The sequence below is a fragment of the Staurois parvus genome, unplaced genomic scaffold (genome assembly GCF_062004578.1).
Source record: "Staurois parvus isolate SC_StPar_1 unplaced genomic scaffold, SC_StPar_1.0 ptg000882l, whole genome shotgun sequence".
Lineage (NCBI taxonomy): Eukaryota > Metazoa > Chordata > Amphibia > Anura > Ranidae > Staurois > Staurois parvus.
The window spans coordinates 2,013,159-2,022,197 of record NW_028318678.1 but is presented as its reverse complement, the minus strand read 5'-3'; the positions used below and the strand labels follow the sequence as shown (position 1 = coordinate 2,022,197).

General features: G+C 47.2%; 1 pseudogene; it reads left to right on the top strand.

Moving 5' to 3' along the window:
* Positions 1 to 3,117: 3,117 nt before the first annotated feature.
* On the top strand, positions 3,118 to 3,233 carry LOC149442984 (U2 spliceosomal RNA; annotated as a pseudogene).
* The last annotated feature ends 5,806 nt before the right edge of the window (positions 3,234 to 9,039 follow it).

The following is a 9,039-nucleotide window of genomic DNA, read 5'->3' as shown; positions in this document are numbered from 1 at the left end:
TACTGCCATTGACACCAGCGTTGGGGGTTAATATTACTGCCATTGACACCAGCGTTGGGGGTTAATATTGCTGCCATTGACACCAGCGTTGGGGGTTAATATTACTGCCATTGACACCGGCGTTGGGGGTTAATATTGCTGCCATTGACACCAGCGTTGGGGTTAATATTACTGCCATTGACACCGGCGTTGGGGGTTAATATTGCTGCCATTGACACCGGCGTTGGGGGTTAATATTACTGCCATTGCCACCAGCATTGGGGGTTAATATTGCTGCCATTGACACCGGCGTTGGGGGTTAATAATGCTGCCATTGCCACCAGCGTTGGGGGTTAATATTACTGCCATTGACACCAGCGTTGGGGGTTAATATTGCTGCCATTGCCACCAGCGTTGGGGGTTAATATTGCTGCCATTGACACCGGCGTTGGGGGTTAATATTACTGCCATTGACACCAGCGTTGGGGGTTAATATTGCTGCCATTGACACCAGCGTTGGGGGTTAATATTGCTGCCATTGACACCAGCGTTGGGGATTAATATTGCTGCCATTGACACCAGCGTTGGGGGTTAATATTACTGCCATTGACACCAGTGTTGGGGGTTATTATTGCATCTACTGATAGCAATGTTGGAGGTTATTATTACTTCAATTAGTGCCAGTGTTGGGGGTTATTATTGCATCCACTGACACCAATGTTGAGGGTTATTACTGCTTCCATTAACGTCAATGTTGGGGGTATTTATTTCCGCACTGCATCATAATTGCACCCCGTTCATACCAACCGCTGCGGGTGTACTTTATGTTAACGACACCCCAATGTCAGTTCGCAAAATGCGGTGCGATGTGTAGAATAGCATTGCATGGGTGTGAATACCTATGCGATCCCATTCTGGTGCGGACAAAAAAAGGGTCCTGCACCTTTCTACTTTTCTGGTGTGGACGCGGTGCGATTTGAGATATACAAAATGTATGACTCAAATTGCACCGTACAGAAATCGCATGTGATTTGTACAGGAATGCGGTGCGGTTCCTGTGTGAATCACATACAATGTGCCGCATCGCATGAATGTGAACCTAGGCTTCAAGCGGAGTTCCAGCAGAAAAAAAAAATAAAAGTCAGCAGCTACAAAAACTGTTTCTGCTGACTTTTAAAATACAGCCACTTACCTGTCTCTCGGTCCTGCGGTGTCCTCACCACGGCTGGTTTCACCGGCCATTTTCTCTCCCTGACACCGGCATTTTTAGTGTGTGGCAGCTTGCGGCTTCACAGCCGGGTGCCCACTGCGCCTGCGAGAGTAGCGCTGCGCTTTGTGAATGGCCATGTAGTCTTCTGGGACCTGTCACGTGTCCCAGAAGACTATGGGGTGGGAGAGAGGGAGGACAACTTTCACTTTCGATTGCCTAGGGGATCACAGCGGAAGTGGGAGCGGGTACCTGTCAAATTGGGGTACCCGCTCCCCAAAGGTGCCAATCCTAATGGGGAGCGGGGGACCAGTCTTTAAAGTGGAACTTCCCCTTTTAGGTGGAGCTCCACTTTAGGTTGTAAAATGTAATTAAATGCACCAAATAAAAATTTGCATACATACATTTGCTCCCCAAAGGCACACACCCCCCCATCCCCCCACTCCCCAAACGTGCCAATCCTTAATGGGGAGCAGGGGACAAAGCATTAAAGCAGAACTTCCCCTTTTGGGTGGGAAAGATGCATCTACACCTAATAATGTATGTTCTCGGGTCTAATTACGGAGGTGAGCGCAGTATGATTCAGGTGATGGGAGTCATGTTTGCATGAAGGTGGCTAATATAGATTCAATTCATCACATATGGGAAGAAGATGGATGTGCTGCACCAAGGAGGATATCTTTGGACCAGGGGCGGACTGACAACTCATGGGGCCCCCAGGCAATAGGGGATCACGGGGCCCCTGTGTCCTTGCCCAAACTCAAAAAAGCCTATGGAAAAGGTACCAAAGGTATCTCATGGGGCCCCCTACTGACCCCGGGCCCTTGGGCAGTGCCCGAGTTTCCAAATGGTCAGTCCGCCCCTGCTTTGGACTGTCACAGATTGATTGAATTGAACTATTTGCTTTACTGTAACTTATTGATGACTTTTTCTTGTATTCTATAACACTTGGGGTTGTATTCCCATCTATTATACAAGCACATGTGTTTATATTACATGCATTTATCATGATTCACTTTAGATGTGAAGGGAGCGCCGCATCGATCTTTTTCATTTTAATTATTTAAAAATATAAGCATCTATGTTCATATTTAAACTTCATTTTGGGCTGGCGTCAGCTTTTGACCTTCATGTGGCCCATCTTGCCGGCCTCGTGGCGGGTCCTTGTTACATTATGCATACCAATCTGAATGTGGAATGTTAACAACTTTCACATTATGGTGTAAAAACTTATAAGAAACAAAACAAAACCCTCTGCTTTCTAGCATAATAGGACATATTAGCATATGAAATGATGAATTATTAAGCAGATGGCACCCATTGTGTGTTTGTACTCACAACTCAGCTAATAGCCCCTTATTATAGTCTCAATAACACGTCAATTTGACCGGTTACAGATCCAGAAACTTGCAAGACATATCTAATAGTGAAAAGTCTGATTTAAGTAGGAGGTAATAAAACACATCTCAGAATTAATTGACATGCAAAAAAAAAAAATCACATTTTAAAAGGACTGAAGACATTCATGTTTTTTTTTTAATTTGCAGTAATTGAGTTGTAAGCCAGGGGAGCCCCCTAGCGGTGAAAAATATTCATGACAGCTTGTTATTTGAGTTGTTCAGTTGCAGTCCTCCAGACCTATGAATGGCTCATTCAGACCTGAGCAGGGGCGGACTGACCAGTTGGAAACTCGGGCACTGCTTGAGGGCCCGGGGTCAGTAGGGGGCCCCATGAGATGCCCCTGGTACCTTTTTCATAGGCTTTTTTGAGTTTGGGCAAGGACACAGGGGCTTCATGATCCCCTATTGCCCGGGGGCCCCATGAGTTGTCAGTCCACCCCTGGACCTGAGTCAGCTCTTGCCACCCTCTGAAAATCAATCTGCAGTGGATCGATTTTCAGAAGAGATTAGGTGGCTAGGAGTTGATCTATCACCACTTCTCGGCCTTTTGGCTAAGATCAAGTGTAGTATCTGTTCTTATCAGTGTCCAGTGGGGGTGCTCCCGGCCATTCTAGCTTTGCGGGGGTGGCTGTTGTATAGTACCCTCACTGGTATGATGGGGGTCCGGAAGGCTAGTACCGGAGGGACAGAAACCGGGGAGCGCCATGATTCGTTCTGGGGCCCTGGGAGTAATTCCTCCGGGAACACTGGAAAGACCCAGTACCTCCTGATTTGGACGGATCTACCTTGGTCTGGCCAGGGGCTGAGAAGGCAGAAAGTCCGCAAACTCGGTGCCCCCTGAGTAGACGCTCTCAGGGGTGCCACTAGTAACACCTGGGTGTGGGACCCCACTGTGTGAACATGGCACATGGTCACTGTTTTTACATTCTTTTTGCACAGCGCCTTTTGGCTAGGACCAGGGCAATTTTTGCTACGGGCCTCAGGGCCTGGTCTGTGCACAATTTGGCACGGTACCATTTTTTTTATTTTCTATTTATTTAATTTATTTCACCTCCCACGTTTGTCATTTATTTTTCTTTCGCTTATGTGTGTGTTTTCACGGATGGATGGTGTGGGTCCTCGGGCCTACCCTGAAGTCTAGGGGGAGGATGTGTGGCCTTTTGGTTCCTTCCTCCCCTGATCCCTAGGGGGCTTTTCTTCGGGAGAGCCCCCTGACCAAGTACTGTGTGTCTGGCTTCGGCTGGACACAAGGAACGGTGGTCCACCAGGCCTTTTGGCCAGGAGGACCAATTGGGAACCTTGTCCCCGTCAGGAGCTTCGTGCCCCGGGGGATCAGGGTAAGCGGTCCAAGCCCCTAGACACAGCACACCCCTAAGTGCACTTTTTCGTGTGGTGTTTTGCACTTGCACATTTTTTGTGAACACTTACGGGTTTTTACGTTTATAGTTGCATGTTTGCGGACTTAAAAAAAAAAAAAAAAGGAGTTGATCTATCACCTCCTCTCTGGCTGTTTTAACCCTCGAAAAGGCAAACCACTCTACCACAACCGCTTGCATTGCACATGGGTGCAGGGTGGTTGCGGCTTGGCCCAATTCATGTGGATGAGCCGGGTTTTGGCGGCGGTACTGTCCACCAAACGCAACAGAGCTTTTCATTTCTGTGTGTATAGTTTTGAGCAACGCATGTCCTGGTTTAGGTAGTCAGTCGGGTGTTAAAATAAAAAACCCGACTCAACTGCCTACTTTTTCCTGTCCCCAGGCCGCCTGTGTGAATGAACCCCAAGGGCCGTGTCACATGAAGGACTTTAGTCACCAAGGTGAAAAAGGCCAAAGTGACCCCCTCCCAGGGGCAGACTGACCATATGGAAACTCGGGCGCTGCCCGAGGGCCCGGGGTCAGTAGGGGGCACCATGAGATGCCCCTGGTACCTTTTTCATAGGCTTTTTTGAGTTTGGGCAAGGATACAGGGGCCCCATGATCTCCTATTGCCCGGGAGCTCCATGAGTTGTCAGTCCGCCCCTGCCCCCTCCCAACTATATTTTTCCAGTTTCCAGCAAATACTGAATATTTTCCTACAGATTTCATAAGCAGCCACTCTCAGCACAGTCCGACGCATAGACAAGGCAATTTGTCTTGGGTCCGATTGTGTCAAATAGCTACCAGATGCACTGACCAAAGTGCATACCAGCGGCTGCATGATAGAGTGTCGTTCTGGTGTTAACAAGCCCTAACCCCCCCAGTCACATCAAGCCCGACATTGAAACTGTGCGACTTACAGTGAAGTCACGCGATTTCAAAGTCGGGTGAGATGCCGATTTCAGGTATGATTTGCAAAACATCTGACACAGATGTCTATGCAAATCTCACCAAAAGTAGTACATATACTACTTTAGAAATCGGTGTGGCTCCGACCAAGTCATATCCACACCGCTTTGACCGCTCTAATTGCGGACAATAGGGTGCTACTTGGCATATGATTTGCAAGTCGCATGTCATGCAAATTGCATGCCAAGTCGCACCCGATGTGACCGGGGTGTTAAACTTGGCTGAGATAATGTCATCAGTCTGCTGTAGGCACGAGGAAGCATTTCTCAGTCTCCTCTCCCGTAATGATCAGACTGCACATTGTAACTTTGTAACAAGTCACAAGGTGAGAGGTTGCAGCAGGGGTTGATCCACTAGCACTAGGCAGGGAGGAATAGGTATTTAGCTAATATGTTGTCTAGGGGTCACACAGGGCACAGGGTAGAATAGGAGCAGGGGCGGACTGACAACTCATTGGGCCCCCGGGCAATAGGGGATCATGGGGCCCCTGTGTCCTTGCCCAAACTCAAAAAAGCCTATGAAAAAGGTACCAGGGGCATCTCATTGGGCCCCTTACTGACCCCGGGCCCTCGGGCTGTGCCCAAGTTTCCAAATGGTCAGTCCACCCCTGAATAGGAGAACTGTCCTTGGTTTTAGTGAGAAGTCTGGTTTGGACCCTTGTGGGAGAGTCAGGGTCTCAGCCGCTATAATATAAGAGCCCCACCATGTTGCTTGCCCTGGGGCAGGGGTAGGCAACCTGCGGCTCTCCAACTGTTGCAGGACTACAAGTTCCATCATGCCTCTGCAAGTCATAGCTGTAACTGTCAGTTTTGTAATGTTGCAATGCCTCATGGGAAATGTAGTTCCACAACAGCTAGAGAGCCGCAGGTTGCCTACCCCTGCCCTGGGGGAAAGTACTCCATTTTTCACCGAGGGGGCACCATCAGGATAGTTGGAAGTTAGAAAGCTGAAGGAATCCCTGCCAGAGTGGAAGAGTTTAGAACTTGGCCAGACATGGATGATGGAATAATATTCACCTGTTGACTGTTGTTATGCAACTTCAGTAAAGAGGAATTCAAGGAGGTTGTGGACCGAGTCTCTTTATTCCTATAGTATTGAGTGTATGCCTATACTTCGGGGGAAAGACCGCTGGCACCGCTGACGAGTCTGTTGAGCTGTCCTGTGGGACGGTGGTCCGGAGTGCTGCTATTCAGGGTGATCTCTGAACTGATAACTCATGGGGCCCCCGGGCAATAGGGGATCATGGGGCCCCTGTGTTCTTGCCCACACTCAAAGCACACCCAAAAAATCCTATAAAAGGTACCAGGGGAATTTCATGGGGCCCCCTACTGACCCCGGGCCCTTGGGCATTGCCCAAATGCTCGAATGGTCAGTCCACCCCTGTCTCTGAAGGGAGAACCACAGGAACACTGGGGGCCCCCATCTGCAGAGAGACCATCAATTACCTGACCTATGCCACAGATTGGGTGAGAGAGTTCCATTCTCAAGCCATTCACGTTGCCAGTGACATTGCTCAAGTCTGCTGCTTTCTGCCTAGTTTAACTAACACTGTTCACAACTTACACATGTTGAGGCCTACTGGTTACTGCACATAATCCAATCACCCACTGCTGTGTCTTGCCCTCTGCAAGCTAAGCCGCATGATTTCTTCCACCACAGTTGGTCCACATTCACCAAAGAGCTCCTGCCTTGTGGCAGTTTGCCACTGGGGACCCAAGAGGAGTTAATGCTTACAGAAAGGGCTGCTGCTCATTTTTTTTTATCCCTGCCTAAATCTACATCTTCCCCTGTGTGTGTTTCAGGGGTACCGTTCAAGTTACCTGCCATTTAAAGGGGTAGCTCCGTGCCTTTGTTTTCACCCCTTATTAAGGAACTTGTACCTTGCTTTCAGAGGGATTTGAATTCTTAAAGTGCACCAACTTGGGCCCCATCAAGCACGCAGAAGATTTTATGTTTAAAGGGACATTGGCCTATTAAGTTCAAGAGCTCTTTCTTTGCCCCAGAATTGAACCCCACCACCCGCCTTTGAGTGCCCAAAGTGAGCCATCTACTCTGTTTGGTATTTATCTTGCTCACTGGGGAAAGACATCTCAGGACTGGGGTTACTGGCTGAATTCTGAATTTCAGGACGTCCATGACTGATTGAGATTTTGTCGTGTTTGACTTGTACCTGAAAATGAGTGATAGCTATTATTTTATACACAAAAGTTTCTGTTGTTTTACTGTTCTTACATTTGATCTCAATACAACCAAGATATCAGTTCACTTTAACTGTCTGTGAGTCTATTTTGTGGTTGTAGCCAGAGGGTTCCTCTGACTAGAGCTTTAAGGTGGTGTCAGCAGGGGTTGGGCTTTCATAGCAGGGTCAGGCAAGACAGGGAACCCAAAAAATTACTCAGCCACCCCTGAGGGGGTAGTACTACATAAGTAAGTGAAGGTGTATAGAGCCTGAATAATGGAACCGGGGTTTAAGACCTTCCATCGCTGGAAATAATGCAGTGGGCCTCAACACGGGAACTGGCTTAACAACCCACTGCGAGAGGACCTTACATTCATGAGGATAGGAATTTTGCTACATGTGTGGTCATCATTTTCCAAGGAAAAAGCATACAAATCCTGTGACATGGAAATTATTGGCATCCGGTGGCTCCAGACAAACCAGAAACAAACTGGTTAAGCTTTCCTGAGCAGTGTAAACTCGTAGCTCTTTGTATGCTTAATGCAGAATGTCTTTCAAGTGGATTGTGGATGGTTGGTATTCCTGACGTTTCTTCGATGATAATCCCGATGTCAGCTCTAAGCGAGTCTCCTGATCTGTGTGTTTTCTGCCACCACTTTATCGAAGTCCCTCATGCACCTGTGCTCCAGCATGTGTTATTATGTTGCCTAGTGTGTAAATCCATACCAATCACTGGAAATACATCCAGAAGGGGACTGCTGCATAATGAATACTTACTGGATATCCAGGGTAAGCCATGGTTATTGAGGTCTTGGCTCTGGAAATATTTGGCCCTGGGGAATTGAGGACTTGGCTCTGGAAATATTTGGCCCTGGGGAATTGAGGACTTGGCTCTGGAAATATTTGGCCCTGGGGAATTGAGGACTTGGCTCTGGAAATATTTGGCCCTGGGGAATTGAGGACTTGGCTCTGGAAATATTTGCCCCTGGACCTGTTACTGGTTTACAATGTCCAAAAAAGACTACTTTATTTGTATGATGGATGAATTATTTTATTGGCTTTTTTTTTTTTTTGCATTAAAAAGTGAACCAGTTCCCTGCCAATTCTGGACAAATAGATTTGCTTAATAGTCTACCCCCATTTATAATTATACACCGTATGGCCAAGGTTTGTGAGCACTGGACACTCATACCTAAATGAGCTTGTTGGATTTCCCGTTCCAAAACCATGGCCATTAAAGTATATCTAAAGGCAAAACATATGTTTGAATAGAATGGAGAAGGATTAGGATATCTGTTTTTTCTTGCGGACTGTGTTTCCAATAGGGAGATTAAGTCTCTATTTGTGCTGTTTACCATATCACTGAAAGAAAGTCCCAAATCGTGGGTTGTCACCAGAACAGGAATAGATGGGAAATGGGACACTAGTTATGGTGACAACAAGGGATTCCCTTTGGAGGGATTTCCTCTTACATCCTGTTTTAGTTATGGGACATGAAGTAAAGGAAAATCTTCTCAATGGGACTCGGGGCAAAAAAAAGGTTAGTTTTTAAGACGAAAAATTCATTTTCGGAGGCACCAATTTTCTAGGAAGGCTTTCCAAAACATTTTGGAGTGTGTCTGTTGTAATTTGAATATAAAAGAGCATTTGCGCAGTCAAATACTATTACTCATGTTGGATGAGAAGACCTGGCTGGCAGCTGATGTTCCTTTTCATTCCCAAGATGTTCAGTGGGGTTGAGGCTCTCTAGAGGCTGCTCAAGTTCCTTCACCGCACACTCATCAAACCATGTCTTTATGAAGCTGACCTTGTACATAGAGGCACAGGCATACTGGAACAGAAAAGAACCTTCCCCAAACTGTTGACTCGAGGTTGGAAGTGACATTCCCTAACTGTTGGCACAGGGATGGAAGCCCCACCACCACCATCTCCTTTTATGACTATAACAGT